The following is a 20049-nucleotide window of genomic DNA, read 5'->3' as shown; positions in this document are numbered from 1 at the left end:
GCATACAGCTCGTGCTCGGGAGGGTGCGGGGAGGGTGTGCGGATCCTCCGAGGCCATAGCTATATATGTACTTCTACCTCTAATTTTCTCAGGTACTACTGAACGGATTTACACCATTTAAGCAAAAGGCATGAGTCTGAACTGAGGACTACCTCTTTGCCAAATTTGTTGTAATTCCGTTCAGCAGTTCGGTATGGTTTTTTAAGTGAATTTGCAAGGTTTTTTAAATGCTAATTCCCAACTATAACGTGTGTGAAACCTATGGTTTTTTTAAGTGAATTTGTACGGTTTTGTAAATGCTAAGTTATGTATTTATTAATATTTTTTTTTTTTAGGTTCTTCACCGTGCACGCACCGTGCGCGCGCTGTAGGCGCTCGGTGCGCTTCACGCACCGAGCACCCACGATGCGTTGTGCGTGCCGTGCGCGCACCCCGCGCTTTTTCGAGAAAAAAAAGATTGTTTTTTTCATCCTTGGGGGTCCTTCAGTGACCCCCTGACAAAGGCTAGGGGATCAGGAACTGTCCACCCTGCCCCCTTTTCACATTCTCCACCTTTGTTTTTAACTGCCTCAGACTGCGAGAGACAAAATGGCGGCCGACACTTCCTGATTTCGACCGTATCAGGAGCGTGCGCGTACGGTATGCTTACCGTACGCGCACGGTGCACGCTTATAGATATATATGTACTTTTAACTGAAATATTCTCAGGAACTACTGAACAGATTGACCCCAGATATTCAAAAGGCACATCCCTGACCTGAGGACTACCTCTCTGCCAAATTTCAAGTAATTCTGTTCAGCCGTTCGGGCTGTACCTTGGACTAAAGGTCCCTATGGAAAAATGCATGGGGAAAACGTGTTTTGGGACCCCCCTTTTTTCTCGGCCCCCGCTTGACTAATCACCCCGAGACTTTCAGGGTAGGAGCGGAGCGCCCCACCTATTTTGAAAAATTCGCGAGGATTCGTCAACCGGCGCCAAAGTTATTCAAAATAGAATTTTCAGATTTCCTATGGAAACAAGGTCCTAACTATAACTATCTACTGGCGACCGCCCTTGCAGCATGAAAACAGGCCACTCCAAACGTGCTCAGCAATTTCTTTATTTGAGGCAAAGGTAGGCATGCAGGCATTACGCGTTTCGACTCGGCTGAGTCTTCATCATATGCCACTGTGTCCTGGTGGGTTCGTTTGCATTTTGAAAAACGTAACTAACAACATTGAAAAAGGACAATGTCCATTTCTTTCCCATTTTTAAAGAGGCAGTGAGTGCTTTATCTAAGAGTTCGTTTTTATGCAGCAATGGTGAGTACAACATTTCATTTTTTGCAAAACCACCCTTGTTTCACTGTGCACTGCTTGCAAACATTGCTTTACAAGGAAAGTTCCATAAGCGGGCACAGTCACTCAAAAGAAAGTTCAGCTACCACCAGTGAAACAAGGGTGGTTTCGCCAAAATCCAACATTGAATGCCATTAAGGAAGTAAAGCGGCAGTTACATAGCATTATGGGATTTGTGGTTTTTTACCACATAGAAAACAACAAACTAATGCTGCAACAAAGGGAAACATAGATTTAATGAACACTGTTGTTCTTAGGATTCAACCTGATGAAAAACGAAATGTTGTACTCACCATTGCTGCATAAAAACGAACTCTTAGATAAAGCACTCACTGCCTCTTTAAAAATTGGAAAGAAATGGACATTGTCCTTTTTCAATGTTGTTAGTTACGTTTTTCAAAATGCAAACGAACCCACCAGGACACAGTGGCATATGATGAAGACTCAGCCGAGTCGAAACGCGTTATGCCTGCATGCCTACCTTTGCCTCAAATAAAGAAATTGCTGAGCATGTTTGGAGTGGCCTGTTTTCATGCTGCAAGGGCAGTGTGTTTTCTTATAGAATATGGGAAGTGTCTGACACACCTGAGACATGCCCCAACTCGTGAGGTTGAGGCGCACCTGATTGTCAGACTCTTGTTTGGATATATATATATCCAATCCACCTTCCGTAGTACCAGCCGGTACCACCAAAGACACGGACATGTTTTCGCTGGTGCAAAATGGTGCTCAATTTATTTTAAACAAACATAGTTCGGGTTAGTCTAGACGCGTTTCGACCGTCAAAGTGGTCTTGCTCACAATATATATATATACACACACATACATACTGCCTACTGGCGGTCGCCAGTGGTAGTTATAGGTAGGACCTAGTTACCATAGGAAAATCATAACATTCTTTTCCCAATAACTTTGGCGCCGGATGACGAATCTTCGTGAAACTTTCACAACTGGTGGGGCACTTCGGTCAGCTCCTATCCTGAAAGTTTCAGGGTGATTCGTCAAGCGGGGGCCTAGAAAAAAGGGGGGTCCCAAAACACGTTTTCTCCATGTTATTTCCCATAGGAAATTTTGGAACAGGCTACAGCCTGAACTGCTGAACGGAATTACACAAACTTTTTCAAAAAGGTAGCCCTTGGTTCAGAAAGAGACCTTTTTTTTAAATGGTGTAAACCCGTTCAGTAGTTCCTGAGAAATTCAAAAATTAGTGGTCAAAAAATCAATTACCCATAGGAAACTTTAGACACGGTTATAGCAAAAACTGCTAAACGAAATTACACCAAATTTGGCAAAAGGTACTGCTTGGCTCAGAAAGCGACCGTTTAAAAAATGGTGTAAATCCGTTCAGCAGTTTTTGAGAAATTAAGAAATAAAGATAGTGATATCTATGGCCGCAGAGGATCCACGCACCCTCCCGATCACGAGCTCTGTAGAACCGAGGCACAAGAAAACAGAAAAAGAAACGCAAAAGTTTGCAAAGTGGTGAAGGTAGGGGGCGGGGACTGAGGTGACATGTGTGCAAACACGCCCTGTGGCGCGTTTTAAGTTGGGGAATTAATTCCTCTTCAATCCTGAGGGTCCCTGGGGGCCAACTAGCCCACCAGGTCCTCCAGTAAGCGCCACAGAGCTGCGTTGCAGGGAGGTGTAAATAGGGGCGTGGCCTCTGAACACCTCTCTGCAAAGCAGCTCCCTGGTGCATACTGGAGTTACCTGGTGGGCTAGTTGGCCCCCAGGGACCCTCAGGATTGAAGAGGAATTAATTCACCAACTTAAAACGTGCCACAAGGCGTGTTTGCACACATGTCACCTCAGGCCCCGCCCCTTCCTTCACCACTGTGCAAACCCACCCCCTGGTGAGTTGTAAGTTGTGGAATTATTTCCCCTTGAATACTGAAGGTCCCTGGGGGCCAACTAGCCCACCAGGTACCTCCAGTATGCGCCAGGGAGTTGCGTTGCAGAGAGGTGTAAAATGGGGCCACGCCCTGTGGCGCGTTTTGAGTTGGGGAATTAATTCCTCTTCAATTCTGAGGGTTTCTGGGGGCCAACTAGCCCACCACTTAGCTCCAGTAAGCGCCACTGCGCTGCGTTGCAGAGAGGTGGCCCAGGCCATGCCCCTTTTTACAACACTCTGCAACGCAGCTCTGTGGCGCTTACTGGATGTAAGTGGTGGGCTAGTTGGCCCCCAGGGACCCTCAGGACTCAAGCGGACTTAATCCCCCAATTTACAATGCACCAGTGGGTACGTTTGCGCAGTGGTGCAGAGAGGGGGCGTGGGCTGATGTCACAAGTGTGCAAATGTGGCCTGTGGCGCGTTTTAAGTTGGGGAATTAAGTCCCCTTGAATCCTGAGGGCCCCTGGGGGCCAACTAACCCACCAGTTATGTCCAGTAAGTGCCACAGAGTTGCATTGCAGAGAGGTGTAAAATGGGGCATGGCCTTGGACCACCTCTCTGCAACGCAGCTCTGTGGTGCTTACTGGAGGTACATGGTGGGCTAGATGGACCCAGGAACTCTCAGGAATCAAGGGGACTTAATCCCCCAACTTAAAATGTGCCACAGGGCGCCTCTGCACAGTGGTAAAGGGAGGGGGCGGGGCCAGAGGTGACGTGTGCAAACACGCCCTGTGGCGCGTTTTAAGTTGGGGAATTAAATCCCCTTCAATCCTGAGGGCCCCTGGGGGCCAACTAGGCCACCAGGTACCTCCAATAAGCGCCACAGGCCTGCGTTGCAGAGAGGTGGTCCAGGCCATGCCCCTTTTTACACCTCTGTGCAACGCAGTTCTGTGGCGCTTACTGGAGGTACCTAGAGGGCTAGTTGGACCCCAGGGACCCGCAGGATTCAAGGGGACTTAATTTCCCAACTTAAAACGGCCAGAGGGCGTGTTTGCACACATGTTGCCTCAGGACCCCCCTCCCTTCACCACTGTGCAAAAGCGCCCCATGGCGAGTTTTATGAGCTAGTTTTAATCCCCCTGCCCTATTATGTACTAGGGACTTACAGAGGAGGTCCTGCTAATCACAGGGGTACCCCAACGCATAGTGTTCCCTAGTGTATGTATGTGTTTTCACTGTATTCTAAGTGTCTTTTAGCATAGCCCTGGCTCTAGGCCTGGTTAGTCAGTCAGTTACCACCAGTACCCGTCTGAAAAAGTTGTGGGTACAGGATGATTTTGCAACAAGGCTTCTTTCTGCTCCTCTGTTGCTTCTTTCTGGACATGTTTAGCTTCTCCTGCACTTTTCTTCATCTTTGTGGACTTCTGTTGCCTCTTTCTGCATTTCTTTTGCTTCTTTCTGTGTGTTTTTTCTTCTTTCTTCAGACGTCCAACCTCTGTAGGCATAGTTAGAAACTAGCATTTAAAAAACCTTAGAAATTCACTTAAAAAACCACAGGTTTCAGGCACGTTATAGTTAGTGAATTTCTAAGGTTTTCTAAATGCTAATTCTGTCGAAAACATAGGTTTTAGGGAAAGTTATAGTTAGTTGGACATTTCACTCGTACAAAACCATGGAAATTCCCTCGTTCTAGTTAGTTCAACTAACTATAACTTGCGCCCCCGCAATGCGCTGCTGATGACGTCACATATTACATCACTAATGACATGGTCAGTGACATCACAGAGTGAGGCACCATTTTTATCGGGAGACCGGGGGGAATGCTGGGTGGTAGGAAATTTGTGTCAGCCCGGTGTTCCCACAACTTTCCCACACAAAAAATGTGTGGAAAAAGTGATTTTTCAGCTAAATTTGAGGTTTGCAGAGGATTCTGGGTAAGAAAACTTTGGGGGATCCATGCAAGCCATGCCTCCCTGGAATCCCTCGTGTATCTAGTTTTTAGAAATGTGTGGGTTTGGTAGGTTTCCCTAGCTGGCCGCCAAGCACGGGGCCAAAAACCAAGGTGACCCCCCTTGCAAAAGCAGGTTGTTTTGTGAAAAGCAATGTTGATGTCTCCGCAATATCGCGGGTACTTGGGCCTATCACACGAGTGAGGCACTATTTTTATCGGGAGACCTGGGGGAACGCTGGGTGGCAGGAAATATGTGTCAACCTGGTGATCCCACAACTTTCCCACACAAAAATGTGTGGAAAAGTGATTTTTTCAGCTAAATTTGAGTTTTGCAGGGGATTCTGGGTAAGAAAACGTTGGGGGATCCATGCAACCTATACCTCCCCATAATCCCCCGGGTGCCTAGTTTTCATAAATGTGTGCGTTTGGTAGGTTTCCCTAGCTGGCCGCCGAGCATGGGGCCAAAAACCCAAGTGACCTCCCTTGCAAAACCAGGTTGTTTTGTAAAAAGCAATGTTGATGTCTCCGCAATATGTTTTGGGCCCTTGCCTGTCACGGGTACTTGGGCCTCCAACACAAGTGAGGTACCATTTTTCTCAGAAGATTTTGGGACTTTTTTGGATCCACACAGATTCCAGAACTTTCTACCACAGAGATGTGCGGAAAATGGGTTTTTTGGACAATTATTTAGGTTTGCAAGGGATTCTGGGTATCAGAACCTGGTGATAGCCAGCCAAGTCCCCCCATCCTGGATTCCCCTGGGTGTCTAGTGTTAAAAAATGTATAGGTTTGATAGGTTTCCCTAGGTGCCGGCAGAGCTAGGGTTCAAAATCTACAGCTTGTCAAGAACTTTCAGAGGAAAAGCTGACTGGAGCCTCATTGAAAAGGACTACTGTTGGTCCTCCTCGCTACTAGAGGTCTAGATGGATGCTGGGTGACTTGTGTCACTCTGGTTGGTTGTATTCTTGTGGCTCCAGTTCCAGGAACATTTTCACATGTACGTATTTGGCCACGCTGCCATGGGAGATCAACAGCCCCTAGCGGCACCCCCACCAGGACAGGGTGATCCTGTGTGGTCTAGCTGGTCTATTAGGAGTAAGATAGTAGTATTAGTAGTCCTTCTCATAGTAATGATAATACTGTTTAGGTGGGTGTGGTATTTAGACAAACAGCATGCCGTACACACTTTATTAGGGACTACCCTGGCCCCACCTGAGCACCTGTTCGGTACACTGGCTCCGCATAAAGAGAGACATAGACCGGCATATGTTGAGAATGCCTTTCTGCAAATGCTTCATATAGTACACAATACCACTAATGCCACGAATTGCTGGGTGTGTGGGTTACTCCCTCAGTTATACACAAGAATGATTTACTGGTGTCTTTTCCCCTGTTGTACCTCAGTAGCTATGACGCATGGTTTCAGTTGCTTTCCATGGTGTACATTCATTATCATGCAGATGCTATGAATATGATGGAGTCTGATTATGAAGCAGTGTTGGAATATATAGTAGTCCACCTGGGTTATACACCTGGGACAGGAGAAAAAGAAGGTACCCTCCATCCAGGAGCATGCATTAATGTTTACGAAGCTAATAAGAATGCCACATGGCTACAAAATGAAATGTTGGATTTTCAGGGATTCAATGTTACAGAATAATTTAAATGTTTCCATGAACAAAATGTTACTGAAGATAAAGCCATGCCTGTCCCTGTAATTCATACAGCAGCTAGTTTCTGTGTTGAAGGTTCTGGGAACATTCCAGTGGGACAGAGCAGTTGCAACTACACATACCAATTAAACACTACTAGTATCCCACCTTTACTCACACCTCCAAACATATACTTTGTGGGGAGCAGGCTTATACATGGCTCCCCAGGGGAAGGTCTGGCCAGTGTTATGTCTCTTTCCTTTTACCTCCCATTTATATTGCACCGTCCAACTATCACAAAGGCCATAGGCTGCAGCAGAGAAGTGTACACTTATCCCGGGACAGGAGAGTCATTGATACAGCAGGTATTGATCAAACTGATACTACCCTACAGCAATTCACTGGTGTCATGAAGGGTATTGTGCCCTTCTGGGGACCTATGTACAATAGCCTTAGCATTTGTCGCCTCGCCAGAGTTGTAGAAGGGGTTATTAACACTACAGCAGGCATACTCACTAACATTACGGCTGAGCTCCAGGCTACCAGACTTGTTGCTCTTCAAAATCGGATGGTTTTAGAAGTCATCCTTGCAGAAAGAGGTGGAGCTTGTCACGTCATCGTCAGCAGTTGCTGTGTGTACATCCCTGACTACGCCCCTAATGTATATTCGCTATCCAGAAATTACATAGGCTTGCATCTGATATTGATTAGGATAATGGTTCATGGTCCTTGACAGGGTGGTTCTGGGGTTTGATATCCTACTGGGGTTTGAAGATATTCCTTTTCCTAGTACCTATCGCAGGTGTAATCTTCACATGCTGCCTATGTGTCAACTGCCTTCCGGCATGCTGTACCTATTGTGTGAGCAAGCTCCCCCCTGCCCCTAAATTGCCAGGATGAGATAATAAAGTCTCCACTATGATGATGCAAGACATACAGGATATGATGCTGATAAATGAGGGTATTTTTGAATGCTAAGAATTCTTTGATATATATATATATATATATATATGCTGTTTTGATTTCCTTTGCGACTGGAGTGACTATACATTTACTTTGTCCCCTGCTTAGAATTGTAAAGACCCTATCGGCTAGCGCCAATAAAGCATTTAGCCTCCACGCTAAAGGTGGGTCTTTTAGGTTTGAAAACCCCATTCTCGTTATACACCTGTTCCGTGTTATATTAGGTTAGCACTGTGTGGCTAAATTAGACACCATTCGTATCCACACTATGCAACCCAATGAGTTATCACTGCAATGTGCGAGCTTCAGTTAGCGAAGGTGACTCCATTTTGTATTTCGCAATCCCTATTAGGCTGTGTCTGAACTAGGCCCTCATTATTCGTATTGCTTGCCTTAGCAGAACACTGTATTCAGTATTATTTTCCTTTTTCTGTTCAAGGTTGGACTCGCTAATGAATAGGCCATTCTGCCCTCGCATACCTATCCCTGTGTGTAGATCTGCTCCCACGTCAGAAGACGCCGGGCCCCAGCACGGCAACCTTGAGGGAATTATAATATTTACCCATCTAGCAGCTGGTAGCTCATCTTTGTGCCTCCTTTATTCATGTTCGGCCTGAGCCGGTAACTTTACACTCTCGGCGTGGTTGGAGGTTCTTGGAGGAATGATTATGCATTGCAGACTGTTGGGGGGACCAGTCCCTCGGCAGGCATCTTAGGGTGCAGGTCAAATTGGACTCCTCTGCAGAGTATTGCTAATAAACAATTGTTTGTATTCTCTACTGTCTGACTGACTTCATTTTGGCAGAAGACAAGTAGGAGGTTGTAAATACCCCGGGTGGCCCCTAAGGGCCACTTCCTTCACTGTCTAGTACATGGGAGTTGTTGTTGGGGTCCCCGTCCTCTAGTGTTACCCCGATATGCCTTCTGCAATAATACCTTTGCCTTCAGATCGTTATGCTTCTTGTCATTTTTGTCTTTTTCTTCATTGTCTGTGCTCCTAATATTGGGCCATATTTAAAATAACAGACAGAGAGGACCAGGTGCTTTCAGATGCCTGAAGTCCAGACATTATTTTGGGGAGGAGATTAGTGACAAACCTGTCAATGAACAAATGGACTCCCCATTCCATAGACATATCCTGCCCACTGTAATCCAGGAACATTACTTCAAACCTGGCGAAGAAATCAGACACACTCTCAACGAAGAGCTTTGTTTCCCACAGCTGCGGCCTTTGTCCCACCGGAGGGTGCCTCGCCCAGTGGTCATCCCAAAAGGGTTCCTGAATGGTGAAACCCTTGATCTGACTCGGCAGTGGAGAACTGGTTCGATTTTACTTCTGATATCAGGTGAGACTGTTTCGGTTTTATGTGGATATGGCACCCACCATTGTGGTTTGAATTTGGTACGGTCTAAGTACTTTTTTTGTGAAAAGTGTTTGCAAATACTTTGCCAGGTAAAAATAACAATCCTGTTGTTTTCTTTTGCAATGCATGGTTTCAGTACAATTTTGGGTTTATGTTGTCGTTGTTGTTCTACAGATGTCCGGTTGGAAGAAGCTCATTCTGCACCTCCTGAAGGCAGCCCTAATTTTGATATGTATGTGAAACGTGGCCTAGGCCCTATTATGTTTAGTACATTATGGCTCAAATATACGAGAGACAATGCCGAGTTGCAGGGGCATCTGACAGGCTCCTTTGTTGAACAGAAGATTGGATTTCCCCAGGAACATCTGTTTAAGAGACGTAGTAGACAGTCGATGTTTGACTCCCTTCTGACTTGGCAGAAAGAGGCCAAGCAAATGTGGTTAAAAATGGAGAAAGCAGCACGGAGAGGGAGGATGCATACAGTTACACAGAAAGCTGTAGCGTATGATAAAGAAAAACAGGAGACAGGAATAGAATGTGAAGATAGAAGATTTTGGTTGCATATTGATAATTCTTATGTGGCCATGGAGGAATAGGATACTTTCGTGGAAGAGTTGTTAGATACTCGACCCCCACCCTCTTATGCCATGCAAAGGATATATCCTGTTGTTCCTCACCAGCCGCAGCCACCTACGGCCATTATACCCACAGCTCCGGTTACTGTGCCCCCTACTGTTTATCTCCCTTGGCCATCTTTGACGACTGTGACAGCTGTTACATCTACTGTTCCGACTCCTGTGCCCTCTGTTCTTTCTTCACCGGTGCAATCATGGACTACAGTTCTACCTGCTGCTCCTATTATTCCTGCTATGGTTATTCATCCTGAATAGTTTTTGCGTACTGACACACCTGTGCATGGTTTTGATGAAAGGGATTTGGCGAGATTTAGGGAACGAACAGGCCCGTTGGTGCGATCTGTAGTAGGAGAAGATAAGAAGAGGGTATCATAATGCGGTTTATAGTATCGAGGATATTTGGCAGATTGCACGTGATTTCAAACCATTTTTACAGAAGGATGTTCTTCAACATATGTCTGCTATATCGATTGACCTTTGGCGCACACACATTAAACCGGAGTCTCCCCAAGTATTATTTAATATTAGAGACCGCGTTTGTGTTACTGACTTAGCGCCAGAACAAGTGTTTGGTAATATTTCCACCATAGTCTCTTATAGAGGCCGATTGTATGACAAGAGTCCTACTCAAATCGCTCAGTACCCTATGCGTGAAGTCCACCCAATTTATCATCCAGAAACACCTGAGTTGACGGATCAGTACAGTACGGTCACTAGACTGGCCGTGGCTGCCCACTTCCAGGAGCAATGGGTTTGTGCTCCATGGAAAAGGAGTGATGTTTTAGCCCTTAAGACTACTTTGCCCGATCCAAGAAAAAACCCTACTGCTTATTACAAAGAACTGACAGAAGCTGCCTCTATGACTGTAATGACTCTTGCTGATATTGAAATGTTCTTTGGTCTTCGTGTTCTGGTTGATATTTGGCAGCAGGTGCATACTCCGGATCATGTCACCAAGTTTGGCAGAACATGGGATGTGATTAAGGGATGGGATCGGGAAAGGAAGCCAGGAGACAAACCCAGTGCTAAGATACTTGCTTTGCCTGGTCGTATTATTACATATATGCATACACTTATTCCACCTAAAAAGGTAAGTTGGGATAGATTGACTGCCTGTCGACAGAAGAAGGATGAGAGTGTGCCTGATTTCTTTACTAGGTTCGGAGATACGTTTTTGGATTACAGTGGGCAGGATATGTCAGTTTGTTTGTTGACAGGATTTTCACCAACCTCCTTCCTGAAATAATGTCGTGTCTGCATGCGTCTGAAAGCACTTGGTCTACGTCTTCTCCCTCTGTTATTTTAAATATGGCCCAGTATTATGAGACCCGAGATAAGGAAGAAAAATATAAAAATTATAAAATACATAAGGATTTAAAGACGAAGGTGTTGTTGCAGAAGGCATATCGGGTTAACACCAAAGGACGGGGAGGTCTTGCACGACAACTCCTACGTACTAGGCAGCCTTCGACGACACCTTTAGGGCAGAATCAGTTTGCATGTTGTAAGGAGGAAGGACATTGGCGTAGCCAGTGTCCTGCACTTTTACAGAAGGTTTCCTCCCCTAGAGGGCGTGTTTCTGGTGGTAGGGGCAGTAGGACCGGCAGAAACCAGAACGCTGCGGCCCATGTGGACCGTTATGATAATGGGGAGTGATTGATTTGCGAGAGGTTAATAAAATAGTGGTTTCACAATTTACGATTGGTTCCTGATATCACTACACTTTTAACAATGATTCCATCTACCGCTAAATTATTTTCTGTTATTGATCTGGAAAATGCATTCTTTAGTATTCCCATACACCCAGATAGTAGGTATTTGTTTGGATTTATATTGGCCGGCAGAAGCTTTCGATTCTGTCGCGCTCCTCAAGGCTATACAGAGAGTCCTAGTATCTATAGTCAAGCATTAAAAAGTCAGTTAGATTCACTCTCGCTTTCCTCAGGTAATGTATTGGTTCAGTATGTCGATCTGTTGATTGCTTCTGATATGGAACAAGGTTGTAGGGACAGTACTGTTGTTGCATTTGGCGCATCATGGACATAAGGTCTCTCTACCTACTTAGGTCACCTACTGTTGAAGGAGGGTAGGAGGTTGACCTCTGAGCAGATTAGTACCATTGTTAAAATGCCCATTCGACAAAGATGTACGTGCTTTTATAGGTATTACTTCCTACTGTTGTCAATGGATCCCAAACTATTCCTTACTACTCAAACCTTTGATTGAATTAACAACGAAAGCAGTGCATGAACCTTTACCTTGGACGCCAGATTGTCAGCAATCTTTTGAGCAATTAAAAACTGTGCTTTGCTCGGCTTCAGTGCTTTGCACGCCAAACTATAGGAAAACGTTTCTGATTTATGTCCACGAGATGGCTGACTGCGCACTTTCTGTCTTGACCCAGAAATTTAGGGATAGACAGAGGACTTGTGCTTATTTTTCTGCTGTGCTCGACCCTGTTGCTAGGGCCCTTCTGAGCTGTTTGAGAGCGGTCGCGCCTGTGAGCACTTCAATCAGGCAATTGGCTGGACTCATACTTGATACAGACCTCACAGTCATGGTACCCCATGCTGTGGATACAATCTTGAATAAGACAAAGACACAGCACCTCAACAGTGCACGTCTTACTGGTTATGAATTGACATTGTTTGCTAAGCATATACGATCAAAAGATGTGCTACTCTGAGCCCAGCGACGTTACTGCCCCTCCCTACTAAGAATAATGCAGATGGCAAGCATGACTATATTTTTCGAACGGAACAAGAGATGAAAGGATAGGTAGACCTGACTGATGTTCCCTTATCTGACTCCCAAGGAGGACTATATGTCGATGGCTCTTGTTTTAAATTACCAGATGGCACCATCACTGCAGCATTTTATATCACTATGTTGTGTACGGTGGTAGACACATTACGGGTCATCTATCAGCCGGCTAAAGCCACTGAACTTGCTGCCCTTACTCGAGCTTGTGAATTGAGCGAAGGGTTGGTTGCTTATGTTTACACAGATAGCCAGTATGCATTTGGGGTGGCTCACAATTTCGGCTGATTGTGGACGTAGAGAGGGTTCCTTACCTCTTATGGCACTATAATACAGCATGGACACCTCATATTGTGATTGTTATCTGCACTAGGTCTTCCTAAGAAATTGGCAATTATTAAATGTAGCACCCATAAAAAGGTCACTGATGATGTGGGTAGAGGAAATGCATTTGCAGATCAGATAGCCAAGGAGACTGCCCGAAGTAAGATGAAGAGAATGTTTGTTTCTGGTCCAGCTAGATGGGCTCCAAAGAACTCCATGTTTGAGAACACGGTTGAGAGTGTAAAGGATATACAGAGTGAATCCACGATAAAGGAATCAGTGGAATGGCAGGAAAGTACAGCACAGTTAAATGAGGAAGGATGTTAAATTGATAAATCTGGGGAACAGAAATGGATGTTGCCTGATGCATATGTGTTTCCTGGGGTTACTATGGCGAATGGCCTAGCCCATATTAGTGCGAAATGTATTTGTAAGTTGTTAGCCCCTGTATGGCACAATGATAACATTTCTAAATTGGCTGCTCATTTGGTGAAACATTGTATGATTTGCATGAAACATAATCCAGGGAAGGGTACCCCTACACCACCTGGTAACTTTGCACCACCTACTTTTCCATTTGAGGTCCTCCAAATGGATTTCATTGAACTGGAGCGACGCAATAATCTTAAGTATGTTTTAGTGTTCATATGCACGTTCAGTAAATGGGTTGAGGCTTACCCCACTAAAGACCATACAGCCATTACCACTGTGAAAGTACTCCTTAAAAAGTATTTTCCTCACTTTGGTTTGCCCAGTGTTATCTGGAGTGACGGGTCACATTTTAATGCGAAAGTGATTAAATTAATTTGTGCGGGTCTGCACATTAAACAGAAATTTTAAGCTGCCAACCACCTGCAGTAAGTGGGCCTTGTTGAGAAGTTCAACGGGACTCTCAAACTGAAATTGGCAAAAATTCAAGAAATGACACGGTTGCAATGACCGTATGCTCTTCCATTAGCTCTTTTGTCAACTAGAATCACAGAACACTCTAGAACTGGTTTGTCTCCATTCAAGGTAGTTTTTGGGCACCCAGCGAATGTCTGGGGTGTCCCCCACCCTAAACGTTTTTCTGAGATTGAATATCCTGTGTTGCTTGATTATCTTGGCCAGTTAACAGAAATTCTGCGTTCTATTCACCAACAGGTTCGCGAATCTTTACCTCTGAAACCTGAGGGACGCTACAACATTCAGCCTGGTGATTTTGTGCTCATCAAAAATGTTCAGAGGAAGAAAAGTCTTGAGCCAATGCAGAAAGGTCCTGAGCACGTTCTACTGGTCACTGAAATGGCTGGGAAAGTTGCAGGTCGTAAGAATTGAGTGCATGCCACCCACTGTAAGAAGATACCTTTGCCGTTGCTTTATGACCATTGGGTGAAGGAAGGAGTAGGGGACGATGAATGTGAGCAGGCGCCTAGGTTTGTGCCCTTCAGTGACGCTCAGCTGATATGGACCAGATCGGATATGGAAAATGACGATGTTTTAAACAAGGCTGTTACCCCTGAAATACGAGCTATCCAAGAGACTCTGTTCTCAGATCCTACAGTGCCTGAGGCTGCCAGGTATAATTTACGTCCTCGTACGAGGACCACCGAGCTGAAAGAGAAAACAGATTAGGGACAGACTGTATAAGGTAGGCCAGTACTGAATGATAGTACCAACAAAATGTCTGAAAGATTTGCATTTGCTTTGCTATAGTTGTTTGAACATTAGTAAGGGAAAAAGCATACCTTGAGAATATACTATTTGTGTCGGCGTGGATAGAGCAGGATGAGCTTAGGACAGAGCAAGCTCCACTGCCAGTGCTCAAGAGCGCCAACTGATTGATGGACAATAGGAGCCTGTACCAGTGAGGCTCTGACGGACACTGAAACATTTATGTTCTTTATCACTTTGCGTTTCTTTGTTTCATTCATTATGCATCCTTTTGGTAAACCAGTCGACGAGGAGGAACAGCCAATAATTTGAAGTCAATGTTGTGTATTTTGGTCCATTTGAAGTAAAATTGCAGGTTTCATCGCCCTGTTAATGGTGGTGATAACAGTATAGGGGGTGTTATGGGTTTTGGAGGATGTATATGATGCACCCACACTTGACCTGATTGGACCCATTTCTTTGGGAAGAGACAAGAGGGCTACAATGAATAATGTGTTTGTGGCAGCGTATAAGAGATTCTTTGGGGATGGGACTGCTTGTTATCCTATTGGTGCTGTTGCTAGCCTCTGGACAGCATATCCTTTGTCACTTTTAATTACATGTACACTTGGCCACCCGATTTTGTAGAAGTCAAGGGTATGTTTGGGCTTGGTTATCCCGGGCCATGTTTATACCACAGAAGCCAAAGGGGAGGGTTATCCTGGGTGTGACAACATCACATATTGTGATAATTTCGACATGGAAGGACAGAATATAACACTCGTAGGTAGGCATTATAAAGAGATAACAGTACCGCGAAAGGTTGATTACTATGCTGCTTGTTGCCTAATAGTGAATTCTACGGATACCTCTTTGTATATCAATTGTTCAGGAACAATAATGTACAAACATTTTCCCTTGAGCACAAGCCGGATGCAAATACACTAGGGATGTATTCTAGGTACTCAGCACTGAATTATGAAGGGCCGCTATATGCATATCCTGGGTTTTATTTTTTGTCTAATGAGACTTATTCCAACGTTTATAATGGAAGTGATGATGTGGCTCTTGGGATCATGTTGCCTTTAGGTGCCCCATGTAAAGCTATCGAACCGAAAAAGAGATGAAAACATTAACAACAGAGTTTTGTGAAGGAGTCACAGATTCAGAAGTGAATAGCTATAGCAAAGGTATCACATTTGGGTATATACTGTCTTCAATATTTACTCTGGGTGGTACAGCTATGGCCAGAGAAGAAAAATCCAGGGAATATTTTGGGTGTAAATTGCAAATTTTGTCTAACACTACAGTGGCAGCGTTGAGAAATATTACTACCCAATTGGAAAGCATACTGTGTATTCTGAACAGACTAGATATGCTGTAGATTTTATATTGGCTAAGTCTGGTGGTGTTTGCGCTTTAATTGGCGATAAGTGTGTTATGGGGATAGACTATTTAAAAAAATAAAATAACACAACACATCCTGGATATCATCGAAAATTTCAGGGGAATGGAAAGTGGAAATTGGAGTTGGTCCCTTTTTGGTAGTTTGGGTTGGATTCTCCAGCAACTGATCTATCTCATAGTGGTGTTGGTACTATGTTGCATCCTTGTTCAACGTCTTCCTCTTTGTTGTTCTTATTGCGTTTCTGTTTTCATGCCCAAACAAAAAATATCAGCTCTTGTTATGAATGCAGCCATGATGTTGCAGATGATATTAACGGTTTAATGCATATTGATAAAGGGATATTTGAGGATTCCTCGCTGCTTGCTGTACTCCTCTCTAATGATGATTGTAAGGAATGGCCATAATTCAGTCTAATATACAGTTTGTTTTTTATGCCTCATTGAATTTTTAATATATTGCCATTGTTCTCGTTGCATACATATATTGGTCTTATTTCTTTTTGCTTATTAGAAAATGTTCTTAGCGCATGCTAAAAGCAGGGTTTGTTAGATTAAGCCCGTAAATGCTCACGCAATGACATGTTTTAGTTAGCATTCGCTGCGCCATTTTCTTTGCAGGCACCATTTTAGGCTGTTCGAAACTGATCTCGTTCATTTCTGAAGAAATGCCTTCTTCTAAGTTTCATTTCTGAAATGTTAAGTTCCGTTTCAGTAATGAGTTAACTGTTCATGTCAGCGCATAGCTTTCTCAGTAGATAGAGGCTTGCTGGTTTAAGTTCCCTCTGTAGCACTCCATGCGACTGTGCACATGGGGCTCCACTCTGAGTGTATATGAATAAACAGTTATTGGTTTGTATTCTTCACTGTCTGACCGACTCTTCATTTGGTAAGGAAGGCTGAGAGGAGGTCAGTGGTGACCCGGGTGGCCCTGATCGGGTCACTTCATTCATGCTACAGAGGGAACTAACTAACAGTAAGCATAGAGATACATTATGTACATTTCATGGTTAGGTAAGAACATGCCCATAGTGGAATTTTCCAAGCAGATGTAACTGGACAGTGAAAGACAAAAAAAAAAGGTTTCTGTTTTCGTATCTTGCACAACCCGGCACAGTCCATGGTCGTTTCACCCTGGGCTGCGATCAAACCGTCAGACAGGTTGGAGAGGGCTTTATCTAGTGGGAAAGCTATGCACTGGCACTAACAGTTCTTAATTGTAGAAACGAAATTTAGCGAAGGGCATTTCTCAGAACTAAGACAGATTAGTTTAGATCAGCATACAAAATGGAGTCTAAAAATAAAATGGTGCAGCGAACGCTAACTAAAACATGACATTGCGTGAGCATCAACGGGCTTAATCCAACAGAATTTATGTTATGAGAAAACCAAACTCACTGAAAAATGTCACCACAGCATTTGTCTAGAGGCGATGGCCTTTACAGATGGAAAGAACTGTAAGTTCTTATGATCTGTAAATATTGTGATGGTGTGTTTTGCTCCTAATAAATGATGCCGCCATTCAGTAAACACAGCCTTAATAGCAAGGAGCTGACGCTCAGCCACAGTGTAGTTTTTCTCAGCTGGGAGTAATTTACATGTGTGATAGGCTAAAGGGTGTACGTGAACTGTTTATGGATCTTTTCGTGATAAGGCTCCTCCAAGTGCAATTGCGGAGCATCCGCTTCAACAAAAGAAGGCTGATCTGGGTCTGAGTGAAAGAGAATGGGGGCTGTGGTAAATGCAGTTTTTAGAGTCTGAAATGCGTTTTCTGCAGCTTCAGTCCAATGAAACGCTTGTCCTTTTCTTAATAACTGTGTGATGGGTGTAAGAATGCTAGAGAAATTTGCAATAAATCGCTGAACTTCTTTTACAGAAGTTGGTGAGAGCCAATTGAGGATGGCTTCTACTTTTTTAGGATCCGTCGTGATTCCTTCTGGGGACAAAAAATATGAAAGAAATTTGAGTCCTAACATGGAAGGCACACTTTTCCAACTTTGCGTATAATGAGTTTTCTCTAAGCCCTATGTAAAATGCACCACACATGATGTACATGCTTTTGGTGGGTTTTAGAAAAGATCATGATATCGTCTATGTAGACGATCACACAGTTATCCAGAAAGTCATGCAAGACCTAATTTAGGAAATACTGGAATGCTGCCTGGAGCATTGCACAGTCCGAATGGCATAACAGTATATTCAAATAGGCCAAATTCAGTACAAAAGGCTGTTTTCCGCTCATCACCTTCTGTTATACGCATGAGATGGTAAGTGCCAACAAGATCCAGCTTGGTGTAAATGATGGAACCTCATACTTAATCTAAAAAAACAGGGATCAGTGGCATGGGTAACAATTTTTTATGTTAGGCTTATTCATTGTGCGATAGTCAATGCAAGCCCTAAGATCGCCATTTTGATTGCCACAAAAAAAGAGGAGAGGAGACAGGCGAGGTTGAATGTCAAATGAATCCTATCTTTCGCAATGCGTCCAAATATTTTCTTAAGTACTGTGTTTCTGGTTCAGTGAGAGCATAGTCTACTGCATGGTAGAACAGCACCTGGAATCATATCAATTCTACAATCATGCACCCTGTGAGGTGATAACTGGGTGGCTTGAACTGGATCAAAGACGTCAGAGAAGTCATGGTATTCATTTGGCAACTGAGCAGAAGGTGCTATCTGTGTGCTCGCACAATATAATGGGATCTTGAACCTCTTGGTAATAATGTGTCCTACAAAATGATGAATCCAAGGTGACAGTTCGTTGCACCCAGTCGATCTTGGAATTGTGTAATTCTAACCATGAAACACCGAGTATAACTCTAAATGTTGGTTTATCAACAAGCTCAAAGATGATCTGTTACTTATGACCATTTTCACTAACGAAAGTTATTGGTCTAGTATGAAAACGAGTAATCCCAGACGAAAGAGCAGAAGCATCAACCGCTCATACTGGGGTTCAACGATACAATATGGATGGTAAAAATATTGATGTTCAAAATATTGAAAAAAATATATAGACTACCAAAATATCGACTCCCATACCCACAAAGGTAAGTTAAAAAATATCTAATCAAAAATATCGATATAATAAATATAGATGTAAAAAATATCGATTTAAATATATATATAAAATGAAATAAATTAAATATATTAATATTAATTTTAATATACATTTTAACAAAATATAACAAATACACTTAATTAATAAAGATAAACGCACAAACATAGGTGCCGATTCCGATCGGGTAAAACCCGGGTAGGAATGGTCGTACGGAGCGTATTCTCCGTACGACTCGTACCCGGGAAATCCTCCTTACAAACCAGCAAGTACGATTCGTACAGAAATACCGTTTCCGTACGAATCGTAAAAAACTACGTGCGGCTAAAAAATACCCACAATTTCGATCTGGGACATCGCGTACGTGACATCCGGATGGAGTCAGGCAGCGTTTTACGGACCAGCAAGTACGATTCGTGCCTACGTCACTCCGCACGGCTCATTTTTTACGGCAGCCAAAAACTCCCAGGAAATTGAGGAAGACGCGAAGAAGGAGCAGCGGTACGCGACGGACAGCCATCGGCCCCATCCTACGTGTCATCCCGGCCCTCCTAGCCTACGACCTGGTGCACCGAAACCTCCGCGCACGCCGCAGAAGGTCAGCACAACACCCTGGGGCAAAGGGGGGGCGAGGGGCAGGAAACATAACCTCTACCTAATTTTACAAATACCATATACTGTCCATACATTACCTCCAGGGTCTGGTCACTTCGGGGGCGTGTCCACCAATCCCCGTGTACGCGTACCCGTCACCACTACAATGGTGGTACGGGCCGTACCCACGCCCTCAGAGCGTGTGTACGGCACGTACCACGCTTACCCCTACATCACCACTACAATGGTGGTACGGGCCGTACACACGCCCTCAAAGCGTGGGTACGGGCCGTACCACCATTGTAGTGGTGATGTAGGTGTACGCGCCGTACCCATGCCCTCAGAGCGTGTGTACGGCCCCTACCACGCGTACCCCTACATCACCACTACAATGGTGCCTATCACTCCCAGCAGTGGACAGAGACATGTGAGGGGTGGGTGCAGAGGAATACCAGCAGTGGACAGAGACATGGGGGTGTGTACATCATGATCAGATGACCACAACTCCATGGGTGTATGTACGCATCCCTAATGTTCGAC

At 44.3% G+C, this 20049-nt stretch overlaps 1 long non-coding RNA gene across 1 annotated transcript; it reads left to right on the top strand.

Annotated features, from left to right (window-relative positions):
• Window positions 1–8964: 8964 nt before the first annotated feature.
• On the top strand, window positions 8965–14196 carry LOC146856311 (uncharacterized). The gene is made up of 3 exons (XR_014980924.1): window positions 8965–9081; window positions 9274–9331; window positions 13962–14196. It is a non-coding gene; the product is annotated as an uncharacterized LOC146856311 (long non-coding RNA).
• The last annotated feature ends 5853 nt before the right edge of the window (window positions 14197–20049 follow it).

The sequence above is a fragment of the Triturus cristatus genome, chromosome 4_1 (genome assembly GCF_964204655.1).
Source record: "Triturus cristatus chromosome 4_1, aTriCri1.1, whole genome shotgun sequence".
Lineage (NCBI taxonomy): Eukaryota > Metazoa > Chordata > Amphibia > Caudata > Salamandridae > Triturus > Triturus cristatus.
The sequence above is the reverse complement of the archived record's forward strand: the minus strand, read 5'-3'. Positions and strand labels throughout refer to the sequence as shown.